Source organism: Pelmatolapia mariae, linkage group LG7 (assembly GCF_036321145.2).
Source record: "Pelmatolapia mariae isolate MD_Pm_ZW linkage group LG7, Pm_UMD_F_2, whole genome shotgun sequence".
Classification (NCBI taxonomy): Eukaryota; Metazoa; Chordata; class Actinopteri; order Cichliformes; family Cichlidae; genus Pelmatolapia; species Pelmatolapia mariae.
In genome coordinates this window covers 36,200,935-36,215,882 of record NC_086233.1, presented here as the reverse complement: position 1 = coordinate 36,215,882, position 14,948 = coordinate 36,200,935, and the positions used below count along the sequence as shown (strand labels likewise).

Below are 14,948 nucleotides of genomic sequence, written 5' to 3'. Positions count from 1 at the left end.
CTGTGTCAATCAATCAATCAATCAATCAAGGCTTTATTCGTCACATGCAGGGGGGCCCTGCAGTGAAATGGGACCCCCCCCGACCTTACATACACACACAGACATTACATGGGGATACAAGTCGGAGATTGGTAGCATTGGAGAGAAAAAAACATTGAAATGTACATCACAATGGGAAAGTACAAGAGGAAAAAAAGAGACCCCTTCTCATGCTGTGCTTCCATGGTAGGACAGCATGAGAACAGGAAACAAAAAAAAACTCCTCTGCACAAAAAAGCACATAAATGTCCACAACCCAACATTGGGAAGACATAACAAGCCACACGATAGGGTAATGGGTAAGGAGCAATGTGAAGCAAACCCAGCAGCCGCCTCGCACAGCGCTATCTTATCCAGCGCGGCACGTAGACCCGCCGTGTTCCCCCACAGGAAACAAGCATCGAAGGCGTTTGGAAAGGGAGGGGGATGAGTGTGTGGTTATCAGTGTAAGTGTATGTGTGTGCGTGTCCATAGTTCAGCGGAGACAGTGTCCTTCGCCCTGCCAGGCTAAGTAAACAGTCTGCCAGCCAACCCAGGTGGCCACATAGAATGGGGAGGAACAGTGTCAACACAGTCGTTATCAGGGATTGTTTTGTTCGGCTCCAGCCTTGAGCCCGCAGCTGGTGCCGGAGGGGTAGCCGCATTAAGATGGCGATTTCTTTCCAACAGCTCATGAGAATTTCGAGCAGTTTTGTTTTAGCACACCGACACTGGTCTCTCCATCTCCTGTTGGATAGCCGCCAGTTTCTCCATGATGTTGTTTACCTTCAATTCTGTGATCTTGTCAATCTTTTGCTCACAGAGCAGATTCTGAGACCTCACGACCGTTGCCAACTGATCCGTGATGTTTTCCAGCTTCCGCCCATAGTTGTTGATTTGAGCTGATTCTTCCCTGATGTAACCCAGTATCCGCTCAGAGATGTTATTCTGAGTATTCACTGCAGCCGCAATAGCCTCCAAGCTCTTGATCATGTCCCCATCTGTGAGCCCTTTCTGAGAAGCCGCGCCTCGTCCAGTCAATTCAATCTCAGCGGGCAGCTTTGTGGGGGTTTGAGCAGCCGGTTCCGCTGTCTTAATTCTCCGATAAGCCAGGGCCAAGCCAGCTCCGATCAGCAAGAACCCTGTTATCATGGTTCCGAATAGGTAGATATCTTCAGCGTCCTCGATCGACAGTCCCGCCAGGCACACGATCCTCCATTTCTGCCACCCGTCCATCGTGTATCCAGCAGGGAAAGTCCCTGCAGGGCACTCAGGCTCTCCCGAGCCCAAACTTCTCGTTGAGAAGAGGGTGTCAATAGCATTCAGAGACCAGTTGATCACATCCATAGTTGCCTTTAGGTTTTAGACACAGGCTGTGAGAGAGTGTTCCAGGGAAGTAAGAAGAAAAACACGAGACAAGACAAGGACATTAGCGGCTGAGCAGGGAAGATAGGGGAAGGAGGAGAGGAGAAAAGTGCGACCGCCTTCGCTGAGAGCCAAACGAGAAGATTGATTGCACATAACAGCGCCTGCCACACAGGAGCACTGGCTATGTGTCAGTACCACCGGCGATGAATCCAGAAGCTTAATCTACGAAGAAAGAACGAAAATTAAAAATGTAACATCATCTTCATGGAAGAGTCAAACAGGAACATAGTTCAGTGTTATGGTTACTGACCCCTACAGGTTTACCCTCCTGAATGCTTAGTGTTTCCTTCTCTCCCTATTACAGTTTTTCTCAGTCGCTTTGGTGCGTTTCTCAGAACACCATCAACATTTGCACAGCAGTTAGTGCATTTCCCAAAACAATTAGTGCAAACTGCAAAATCTAGTGGATAGCCTGCAAAAGCACGTCACATGCACAGAATTGATTATCCATACCGCAAAAGCAAGTATCCATGTCAATGAAACTGCCAGTGCCACCAAAATGAAAAGTCTTGACACCATCTGTATGAACAAGATAGTCAAATGGCATTGTCATGTTTCCACTATGACAGTTTATAAGTTCAGTGTTTCCCATTGCAAAAACAATTGGTGACACCTGAAAATGCTGACGACAGCACTATGGCCTACCTGTACAGCCATCTGAAATGTGCAGTGAAGTCACTGTAGATGTTATGGGAGTCTTGGGAGTAACTGAGACACTGAATACGTATGTTTCACATTTCCATTGTGTTGAAGTGTTTGTAATCCTACAGAATTGTGCAAAAGAAAAATATGCTACAGTCACTTGTTCACTGTAGAATACATGTAAACATAAAATCACCCATTTGGTAGAGCTGTGCACTAATGTGAACAATAAACAGCACATGTAACAGTACAGTAAATCATTCTGGCACATCCAGACGTTCCTGTCTGTCTGGCCACATATTTTCATCTACATCACAACAGATGTTATCCCTCGCAATGCAGCGAGGAAAGTATCTCCTGGAGTGGCGAATCCATCCTCTGCAGGACTCTGCTGTGATGTCATCACAAGCTTTTGTAGATTCAGTATGCACCTCATGCCAATCCTGTCTGTTGGTTTACATTCTATATATACTTGTAGAGTAGGGGATACTGTAACGTGATTCACCTATGACTGGGTAGAAGAGGCTTTTCATTGGTTGCAAGTAAGAGTAACACACACCAATTTTCATTAGTGTGAGATAAGGTTCACCTGAGAAAAGTAATTTATGGAGATTTTCATGGAAACTCCTTAGAAATAGGGTTTTCAAAATGGGTGTACAAATTGTTTGACAAGATGTTCAACAATTTTGAGTGCACTGACACAAGCAATGAAATGAAGACTATTAGTTGTATGGACAATGACTATTCAGCCGGTATATGGAAGAAATATAGTGTCATCAGAATCCAACTATTTTTAGACATTGAATTTATAACACTGAATTTTTATCCTCCAAATTTCCCTGCAAAAAATATTCACCTGCAAAAATTCGCCTGCAAAAAATTCACCTGCAAAAATTCACCTGCAAAAATTCACCTGCAAAAAATTCAACTGCAAAAATTCACCTGCAAAAAATTCACCTGCAAAAATTCACCTGCAAAAAATTCACCTGCAAAAATTCACCTGCAAAAATTCAACTGCAAAAATTCACCTGCAAAAGTGATGACCTTAAATGACCCAAGCCAGAGCAATCAGCACTAGATCGAGTCGAGCGGCTCTCAGCCAATTAAATTACGCTGTTTGATCACATGACATCGTTAGCCAGCAGTGTGTCTCCTAGAAGATAGCTGTTTAGAGGTGAGGGATTAAGGCTGTATCCCAATTCAGGGGCTGTATCCCAATTCAGGGTCTGCAGCCTTAAAGTACGCAGCCTCAACGATCCTCAAGGGCCGCGTACTCAAAGACCGCTAAGGCCGGAAGTGCGAGGCTCGTGAAATGGGACGGTCTAGCCTCCGTCGCGCTGCCCAGGTTGCCTAGCAACCATAACACCAACCGCTGGAAACGTTTCATACAGCTGTTTGACAGAAATGAAGGAGAACATATTTTGTTCGTGTGTTTGTTTCTACACGAGCTTTGTGTGATTTAATAAGTATCTGAGGCTGAGACCACAGGACTGTAAAACATGATTGTTGGCCTTCATATCTGTACTGAACAGTCATTTAGGATTAGCTAGTAAATAACAATTAGCCAATGTTGTTCATGAGACTAAAGTCAGTGTAAATATGATATGGCCAATATTATAGTTATTATATTAATCATTATAAGTTATTACAGCAGTGAGTTTGAACTCTCAAATCAAATCACTTCTATTGTCACATCACATGTGCAGGTACACTGGTACAGCACATGTGAGTGAAATTCATGTGAGTGAACTCTGTGTCTAAAACTGAGCTTCAGTAAAGATTCAAGTTCCAGTTATTTATAAGTCCTATCACCTTAAATCTTCACTCAAAGACAAATATGTTTGACAGTGTATATGTATTATATATAAGAGACAAATGTTGTTCTTTCAGTATGTTGGCATTACTAAATTTGGCTCAATGCTCACATATATGTGTAAAAAGAAAATGTACGAGCTGTGATAACTGTGTCTGATAGAATGAAGAGTAGACTGATATATGAAATATTCCTTTATTGGGTGAGAAAATCAGACCATGTCATAACTGCTTTAAGTCATACAGAATAGATATCAGAGCCTTAAACAGGCTGACTTCTGCTAAATGGGTCAAACTGGGCAGAAAGTATACAAACACATAACATCCTTATAGAATATGATGTAACACTATAGATCAACTTACCTCTGAGTATATAAAGCATATAAACAATTACAGCAATATGATGCAACAAACACAGCAGTGCTACTAATCCAAAATACTCAAAGCTTCATAGAACTGAAACAAACATTTATTTTTAGCTCCATTCTGCTGCTGATACATACTTTAGGTTTCTGAATATTAAACTTGTTGCTGCCTTTCATAGTGTGTAACTTGAAGGCCCTGAGTACTTTCTCCCACACTGAAAACACTGGAATGATAACATTATTTGAACATTACCTAATAAGACTGATTCAGGACAGACAATTAGTTATTTTAAACTTTTCTAGCAGTGCTTCACAAACAGGGAACAGTCTGTCTATTCTCTCCATCTGTCAGCTGCTGCTGGCTCTTCCTCCTCCTCTTCCTCACACACTGCTGAGTGTGTCCTGGTGGATCATCAGGGGTGCAAAGCCTCACAGATGATGTGCAGCAGTGGGTCCCTCAGTCTGTCCTCACTCTGGACACTTGCAGTCGTCACACATGGAAATCAAATGTGTGATAAGCTGCAGGATTCAAACACAAGTGTAACTTATAAATACATGTTCATACTTTTATTCCACAATCAGAGAGAAAGAAACAGAGAGAGAGTGCAGGACAGACAGACAGGTGACAGTCTCAGGTGTATACACTGCTACAAAACAGCACAAGAGAAGGAGGATTTAGTGTTTGTGTTATTACGAGTGCTAAACAAGAAGAGTTCCAGATGGTACAGTGGACACATGTGTGACTCCTGTGATTAAAGCATCTTTCTTTCAGCTTAACGAGTGAACCGTCAGCTCGTTCAAACACACGTTAAAGTCCGTTTGGCTCGACACCACCAAACAGAGGCAGCAATATAACATAGCTAACATTAACAGTGCAGTGAATCCTGCTTGTGCCATGATATTCAGGACTGCAAACCGAGCAGCATCACTGACTTTCAGCTTGTTGTGTTTGTGGATTTATGGCTGACTTTAATTATCCATAAAATCATCACATTCTCTGTAAGAGAATCAATGAGTACTAAAAATGTGCACCTTTACCTGTGTGTTTTCTGGAACAGAGTAATATCTGTGACCCAACTCCCACAGCTGGTTGGGGGACTCATGTTGTTTTCTGTTCGCAGTGGATGGTTGTCCCATCCACTGCAAAATGTATTAAAATTATCCTCTAGTCGAGGAAGAAAGATGTAATGGCAGCAAAAGAGGTGTGCAGCATTTGAAATGTCAAGAAGGCCTTCTTCCTCAGGGTTGTGAAGAACATCGTAGTAAATGCATGTAACGGCCACCCAGAGGTCTCTCCACAGTCGCTCTATTCTGAAATAATATATAAAAAAATATTTAAATTAGGTATGGCCTTTCTTTTGGTGTGTATGAGAAATTCCCTGCTTGTTTCTAACCCTACATGAAATGTGTGCATGACAACAGTAATAATACATTATCAGGGCATGTAGGAAGGACCCAGGCATATCACTTAAAAGGTGTCAAAAGGGTTGTGATGATCAGTGGCAATACATGAGATGACAACCAGCCCATTAACACAGAATGAACATTCTTGGAAGGAAGTAACAGACTGGAAAAGGTGTGTGAATAACTAAAAATAGGGCAGAGTCCTGAAGGCTCTTTGGGGTTTGTAGGACCTGTCCAATATTTTCTTCCTTGAGGGGTAAATAATGGAAATTGAAAGAAACAACAACAACAACAAAAAACAAAACAAAACAAAACAAAAAACACCTAACACATATCAGACAATATATCCTGCTGGATAGGGCACTGTTCTCTAAAGACATATTACTATAAAACTTTTTTCATAAAACTATACCCTTTAAATGTTTATGTATTTTTAAATAATGGAAATAAAGCTGCAACACCTTCCATCTTATGTCAGAAACATTTGAGGTTGACAGTATTTTATGAGAACAAACCTTTGATTGTGCACACTCATTCCTGAAATGAAACTGCCTCTTCCTGTGCCACGAACAGTAAACATCAGCCGTGCAACCTCCACATTTTCCCATCCGTGGTTGCCACGAACCCTGAAAACAAAGAAGAGTACCCCAAAACATTCGAAGCTTTAAACAAACTTAGATCTGATGATAAAGAACAACTTATGCCTTAATCAGAGTGTTTTTAAAAAATTTAAAAGAATCCTTAAAGTCTTTGATTGCTACTGCTCTAGAAGGCATAAAACATGAATTGTCTCATGAATGCACTTTCCAGCATGTGTCAGTATGAAGTTTAATTTAACACAGCTGTTAAAACATTTTTCAGGATTTACCAGGTTGATAACAATTATTTAGATTTATTGAATTTATAGGAAATTACACAAGTGCCATCTTGTATCATTATGATCTGTTTAAAGAGACAATTTTAAGAATACTTTTGCAAAAACACGTTAAAGTTGGAAGTAATTGGCCGATGTTCCAATCTTGAAGATCAGCTGTGCCCATTTGTTGCACATTGTGGGAATGGAGAAGTTGAGGCCCTTGCAGGCTCCCCACAATTTTCCCCAAACTGAGCGACCCAGCTAATTCAACACCTTTACTAAGCAGTGCTGTTATGTAATTGGATACAAGGGGTGAGATAGTAATATTTTCCCTCCTTGGTTGTAGCTCCCTGACATTACAAGGGTAATCATTTTATGATGTCGGGTTCAGTGTTACACCAGGATTTCAAATACAATATCATCATCAATAAGAATTAGTATTATCATTTCAGAATTGTAGGTAACCACTTTTAAATGCCATAGACTACTTATTTGTTTAATTTGATGTATTCACTCTAGGAGAGCGCAGAGGGAATATCCCGTTTAACTTATGCTATCTGTTTAAGTTTAGATAGTATTTGTAAAGATATTGACCATATCCTTTTCTGAAAGTGTGGATATAATGGATGGGGTAAGGTACTGGCATGCCACAACTTTATAGTTGTTAAATTCTGGGTACAAGTATACATGCCCATCTTGTACATGTTTTTTTAATATTATTATTATTATTATTATTATTATTATTATTATCATCATCCTACCCAATTACATGTTTCTTTTAATCAGGTTATGCTGTTTTAATGACTTTACAGTATAATTTACATTGTGTTCCTTTAATTTTCCCTAATTGTATGTTATATTAATCCCATATTTCCGTTTTAATATTTCTAATGTTTGCATTGTTTTCTTCACTGCCTGGTCTGCCTCTGTCTCGCCTGTATGGATGCATTTACACCTAAATTTCCCCAACAAAGGATGTTTTAATTCACCACTATTTCAGTGAAACACGAGTCTCCCATCTTCCTGCTACGGGTCTCGAGTTTTTGTTCACCAAAGCACACACCAACTTCATACTGACGGACATATCACTGCCCTATTCCCGCCTTGCCTGACCGTGTTTTGTGGCTTTGGTTGGTTCACTTCTCCTCACTCTTCCCCATTCTTGTCATTAAATCAGGTCGTTCTGCAACCATGGCAGCCATTCACTCTATGGCTTTATTCATAGTGTATTTTACCCCTTAACCCAATGCCGTTCTCGTTTCCCACATTATATTTGCAGTGTTCGTCTATCTATCAATATCTGCGGATTATGGTTTTGTACCGAGTATCCTATTTTGTAGAGCACAGCATGTAAAGGTTAGCTCGGTTAGCAGGATGCTAGCATGTAGCGCTTAGTGAGACACGCATCAGACGAGTTGAGCAAAGACCCCGTCTGTGTACCTTATACGTGACCAACGGATTTAAATAAAATTAACGTTTCAAAAGACAAACTTGAAGATAAAACATAATATACTTACCGGAGAACCGCCAGGGTTTGCCGCTGCCATCATGCCGCTCCTGAATTCAAAACTGCCTCTGCAGACAGGCAGGGGAGGCGCGGAACTTTTCTTTGAGTTAGTCAAACGTTTTCCTCAGTTCGAGTAGATGATAAAATAAAAGAAAAATGAATGGTATTTTAAGTAGGACTAGGCGTTCTGTAATGATCTCTATTTAGGAGAAAAACTTAATCACTCACCTCTAAACAGCTCTCTTTTCAGAAGACACTGCCGGCTAACATGTCATGTGATCAAACAGCGTAATTTAATTGGCTGAGAGCCGCTCGACTCGATCTAGTGCTGATTGCTCTGGCTTGGGTCATTTAAGGTCATCACTTTTGCAGGTGAATTTTTGCAGGTGAATTTTTGCAGGTGAATTTTTTGCAGGTGAATTTTTGCAGGTGAATTTTTTGCAGGTGAATTTTTGCAGTTGAATTTTTTGCAGGTGAATTTTTGCAGGTGAATTTTTTGCAGGCGAATTTTTGCAGGTGAATATTTTTTGCAGGGAAATTTGGAGGATAAAAATTCAGTGTTATAAATTCAATGTCTAAAAATAGTTGGATTCTGATGACACTATATTTCTTCCATACAAGGTTGTGCCAAAACGACTACATGTTGTGGAGGTTGAACTAACTGTTGTGCAAAGTTTAATTCTGTTGTGAGAAATGCACCAAAGCAACTGAGAAAAACTGTAAAACAACTTAACCATCCTTGATAACTGTAATAACTTAGATTGTGTATATTTGCAGTATTAACTTGGTGTCAAATGTTTCTGATCACCCAAACACACGTTGATTAAACTATCTGACTAGTCAAATTAGGAGTGATAAAGCAGGGAGACAAGGAAAACATTCAAGTTGATGGGCCTTTAGGAATGAACTTAACTAATGCTTAAATGAACTGAACCCCACTGAACGGGGATTAACAACTTTACACAGCTTCCTGCCTACACTTAGTCTGTGTGGTGCCTCACTCTTCCTCATTGACCTGTAGCACAGGGCTCTCACACCAACCTCCCCTGACAACCTGTCTTTATTGGACACTGAATAAAGATACAAGTACCATTAGCATTATTTCTGTATTACTCATGTCAGCACGTCTTAAACATATACACTTTACACTTAGCAAGAGTAGCATTACGTAGTTAACTACCTCCTTAGTTAGCCAACTACCTAACGCTATTATAACAGTGTCTAACAACAAAAGTGACATTAGTTAAGAAAACCTCAACTATAGTTTCGGACGACATAAAACACAGTTTAAGAAAACATGTAATGTAGAGAATTGACATCAAATGAAGGAAAGAGTGGAGTACGTAGTGTTTGCATTTGACGTTAGCTAACGTTTCTTTGTCGGTTAATTTACGTTTTCTTACCTTCGTAGTTGTGTATATATGATGCAGCATATAACTTAAATCCTTTATCTAATTTGCTGGCGGGGGTTGTCGTCACTCTGCAAATCCGATGAACATCAGTGATGTTCAATTTTGGGAGCTCTTGTAGGCAGTGTAGAACGTCGCCATGGTTTAATCATACCGGAAGCACTGGGGCAGGACTACATAGAACGCGGAAGTGATTGTGCAAGTAGTCCATTGGCTTCTCTCAAAATGTAAAAGAACCCACCCACCACTTTAATCACACTCGAGATCTCATCATAACATAAGTGTTTCCTGAAAACCCTCTCTTGTCTCATCATTTCCTAATAACATTTAAATTTACAATGATGGATTCCACAGCAGTGGGGAATAGATTTCATCACAGTAGATGTCTTTCTGAAAGTGCTGTAACTAAATTTAGGAATATAATACACCCACTGTTTTCATCTTCAATGCCTTGTACCAACACAGAGCAGAGCAGCTACCTGAACACTACTCCAACAGATGTAGATAGATAGATAGATAGATAGATAGATAGATAGATAGATAGATAGATAGATAGATAGATAGATAGATAGATAGATAGATAGATAGATAGATAGATAGATAGATGACCCTGGATACTGTAGCTCCTGTGAAAAAGAACCTCAAATCAGATCCTCAATTCAAGGCTGAACTGAAAACCTACCTGGGAACTTTACAAATCTGTAAGCCATCAAGACTCAAAGTCATTTTAATGTCTTTAAAGATTTACTTTGAAATATCTGACATGTACCTCTCCTGAATGTTTCATTGTTTCTTTTTCTCTTTATTTGATTTTATTGCTTTACATTGTAAATGTTATCAATTACATGAGTACTCAATTTGTATTTTATGTCAATATTGATCATTCTAAAAAATTACTGTTTGTACATCACTTCCTACTCTTACACTGTTACTGTAGCTCTTTCAAAATAAAAGCAAAGCAGAGTTTCTTGATGTAAAAGGTTTATTTTTGGACAATTCTGAAATGAGACATTCTGAATAACCTGATTTAAAAAATGTTATATTTTTAGGTTCAGATTTGTTTTTCTGGGACCAAAACGTCTATCACACATTGTTCAAGAACCATCAGAAAGTTGAAAATCTGCCAATCATACCGATTTTTGTAAAGAGTGCAACACTGACACTTGTTTCTTTCTTTTTAACAATGAAATTTAAAGTGAATTTTAAATAAAAATCTTTCTCCGTCAGAGTGTGTCAGACATGTCTGCTGCCAGCAATCTACGATCTGAAGATCAGTTTCTGTGCTCCATCTATCTGGATGTGTTCACTGATCCAGTCAGTATACCATGTGGACACAACTTCTGCAAAAACTGCATCACTCAGCACTGGGACATGAATGTCATGTGTCGGTGACCCATGTGTAAAGAGACTTACTACACTAGACTTCAGCTGAGGGACAACACTTTGCTCTCTGAGATGGTTGCTCAGTTTAGACGTGAAGTTCAGCAGAAAGTCAGCAGCAGCAGCTCAGAGCAACAAGTTGCCAAACCAGGAGAAGTTCCCTGTGACATCTGCACTGGAACCAGACTGCAGGCCCTGAAGTCCTGCCTGGTGTGTCAGGTGTCCTACTGTCAGACTTACCTGGAGCCTCATCTGATAAAGAAAGGCCTGAAAAGACATCAGCTGATTGAGGCTGTGGAGAACCTGGAGGGCAGGATGTGTACGAAGCATGATAAACCTCTGGAGCTGTTCTGTAACACCGACCAGACATGTGTCTGCGTGCTCTGCTCTGTTTTAGACCACAAGTTTGTTCCTCTGAGAGAAGAATATGAAGGAAAGAAGGCAGAGCTGGAGAAGACAGAGGTTGAAATTCAGCAGATGATCCAGAAGAGACGACTGAAGATTCAGCAGATCAAAGAGTCAGTGAAGATGAGTAAAGGTGCTGCAGACAGACAGAAAGCAGAAGGTGTTCAGGTCTTCACTGCTCTAAAGAAGTCTGTCGATAGAGGCCTGAAGGAGCTCATAAAGGAGATCGAAGATAAACAGGAAACAGCAGAGAAACAGGCTGAAGGTCTGATCAAAGATCTGGAACAAGAAATCTCTGAGCTAAAGAAGAGAAGCTCTGAGGTGGAGCAGCTCTCACGCTCTGAAGACCACCTCCACCTCCTCCAAAGCTTCTCGTCCCTGAAAGCTGCTCCACCCACTAAGGACTGGACAGAGGTCAGCGTCCATCCACCATCATATGAGGGGACTGTGGTGAGAGCTGTGGCTCAGCTGGAGGAGACACTCAGGAAACTCAGGAAGAAGAAGCTGTCTGAGGCTACAGATCCTGATACAGCATATCCTTATATCATCCTGTCTGATGATGGAAAACAAGTGTATCATAGTGATGTGAAGAAGAAGCTTCCAGACAACCCAGCGAGATTTTCTCAGTGTGCTGGTCTTTTAGGAAAGCATTGTTTCTTTTCAGGCAGATTTTACTTTGAGGTTCAGGTTAAAGGAAAGACTGAGTGGACTTTAGGAGTGGCCAGAGAGTCAATCAACAGGAAGGGAGAAATCACACTGTGTCCTGAGAATGGTTTCTGGACTGTGTGGCTGAGAAATGGAAATGAATACAGAGCTCTTGCTGGTCCTCCAGTCCCCCTCTGTCTTCAGCCTGGCCCTGAGATGGTGGGGGTGTTTGTGGATTATGAGGAGGGTCTGGTCTCCTTTTATGATGTAGGTGATGCAGCTATTATCCACTCCTTTACTGGCTGCTCCTTCAATCACAAACTCCACCCATTCTTCTGTCCCCGTAAGAATGATGGTGGTAAAAACTCTGCACCTCTGATCATCTGTCCTGTCAATCAAACTGAGTCGATCAACGACTGATTTTATTTGATGAACTGATTGATTTTTATTGAAGGGAACAAATGAACATATTCAGTGTAAATATTCTACAGTCTCCATGTTTTCTATAGAATCTGATTATCAGGGGACTCTCACACTTTGATTTGATTTTCACGGAATTTGATGCAAACAGAAGAAAAGTTAAATCAGGAAATTTTCCTACTAATGAAGACTCGAGCTGAAGACCAAATATCAGAGGATGAATGTCAAAAAGCTTCATTTCAGAACAAAGTTTGATAAATGCTTTTACTGAGTACAGAAACATGTATCAGTGTTATACAGAGCATTCAGAGTTCAGCTGAGGGGGAGTTATGCTGGATAAAAAGTGGTTTGGTTATTTTTGTTCTGTTTATTGAAAACTGATTAGACAGGATCATATTCAAAGAACTCTGGAAATATTCATACATCCACGTTCTTCACCTTGAAGTGTGGAGGAGTAAGGAGCAATGACATCATTCTTCCAATGACATCATTTTGATGTGATGATTATGTTTCCATGTTCTGATGATTTAGTTTAAATAATAAACAGAGAGTTGAGGAAAGGCTGCAGTCACAGCATTGTAAGGTGGTGGAGGTTGTGCTATCATTTTAAAAATGGTTTGCACATGTTCAGAAGAGGGATGGAGCTGCCAGGTGGGAGGAGAAGAGGAAGACCTCAGAGGAGGTTCATGGATGTAAAGAAGGACGACATGCAGAGGGTTGGGGTGATGAAGGATTTTTTTTTTCATAACTCTACCTCTGATTAATATTTATTTGATCAAACCAAACACTTGAAATTCATCAGCAAATATCAAACGTTATACACTCTTTAACTCAGAAACAGTCATTTGCTCCTGCCGTGTTTCTACTTTTAGTAAATCTTCTCTCGTGGCATCTGTTTACGCTACTGGTTTTATTTTGAAAGTCCGCATAGGAAGTTTTGACCCTCTGTCAGAGTGCTGGCAGTTTTCTGCCCTCTGGCGGTCAGACCTGAAACTACAGTATTGTCTAAGCCACTGCAGAAGACGTTTATCATCGTTATCAAACCTGCCTCTTTTTTTTTTTTACCTTCAAACCTTCAAACCTTTATTTACAACAGCAACATAACAATTTACAATAACAACATGACTGTGACCAAATAAAAACCGGAAATAACAGAGAGAGGGGAAAAAACAATTAGAAAACCAGCCCAAATCAAAACTTTATTTATTTATTTTTGCCTGAAGAGAAAACACAAAATTCAGAATTTAAGGGAAAAAGATCCAACATTTGAAACATAAAATATGTTTAAATGTGACTTTTATTTTAAGAAAAAAGTGTGTGTGGCGCCTGACAGCTGCAGTCTTTGTTAGTCTGCATGTTAAACACAGACTGTCTATGAGTGCATGATGATGATTACAGAACAACATGAAAGTCAGGTTCATTCAAAGCTCATTCTTTGAGGAGCTGCACATCTGTCTGCAAATGTGGAGATCACATTGTGATCACAGAGGCTCATAAAACCTGTTGTTTATACACATATCTATTTATTTAAATAGAAATATCATAAAAATGACAGTCACCCATCCATTTACCCAGTTCAGGGGTGCTGGGGTGCTGAAGCCTATCCCAGCTCTCACTGGGCAAGAGGTGGGTGCATCCTGGACAGGTCACCAGTATATGGCAGGAATAACACAGACAGTCATTCATGCCTACAGCAGATTCCAGATCAGTAGTTCACCTAACGAGCACGTCTTTGGGCTGTGCACGGGGAGAACATACAAACAGAAAGAACCCAGGCAACCGATGGATTCAAACCCACAACCTTCTTCCTGTGAGGTTATGGTGCTAACACTCAAAAATTACAAATTTAAATAAATGAAAAAATATGAATCTATTCCTTTCTGATTACTTTTGAGCTTACCTGTGTAGATCCACTAACATCCACCAGTGGGGGCTGCAGTACCCACAACACACCTTCCAGTTTTATACTAAAACATGTTATGGTATTAGATGACATTGTGCTTCATTGGACTACATCACTGTGGTGTTTAAGATTATGACTCAACAACAGAAATATTTTAATAATCCAGCGTTTAGGACATTCATTCAAACAGCAACAAAATATAATTATAAATGTAAATATAAATAATTAGTAATAATATAAAAATCGCAAGTGCAATAAATAAACACAAAATAACTTTAAAAATACAAATAAAATATTCAATTTAATAAATCATACATTATAATACTGTTTATGTTTTTTGATGTTTTACTATATGATAGGATGTTACATTACATTTGTCCATTTAGTCCATCTATCTATAAGCACCTTTAAAAATGTCAGTTAAAATACTACTACTACTAATAAGAATAATAATAATAATAATAATATGACAGTAAAATTAATTTAAAAAGTCAGAAGTTTGTAAAAAAAAATGAGTTTTTAAAATGTCTGTCACTAAACAAACTCTGATTGTATGCATAACTTAACTTTGTTACATGTTATTATGCATTCATATCTCTATGTATTTGATTCCAATGTGTTGTAGTGCATTACATTGTGTTGTGTTGTAACATATTGTCTTACAGCATTGTATTAATGAGATGTATAGTTTATTCATCTATTTGTATTGTTAAATTACATTGTGTTGTATTAAATTGTTTTATGTTGTATTTAA

General features: G+C 39.5%; 1 long non-coding RNA gene and 1 pseudogene across 1 annotated transcript; one reads left to right on the top strand and one right to left on the bottom strand.

Moving 5' to 3' along the window:
* Window positions 1–4,428: 4,428 nt before the first annotated feature.
* On the bottom strand, window positions 4,429–8,342 carry LOC134632225 (uncharacterized). The gene is made up of 4 exons (XR_010094485.1): window positions 8,043–8,342; window positions 6,185–6,295; window positions 5,304–5,576; window positions 4,429–4,784 (listed from the first exon to the last, which is right to left on the bottom strand). It is a non-coding gene; the product is annotated as an uncharacterized LOC134632225 (long non-coding RNA).
* Window positions 8,343–10,680: 2,338 nt separating this feature from the next.
* Window positions 10,681–12,291, top strand: LOC134631751 (E3 ubiquitin-protein ligase TRIM21-like; annotated as a pseudogene).
* The last annotated feature ends 2,657 nt before the right edge of the window (window positions 12,292–14,948 follow it).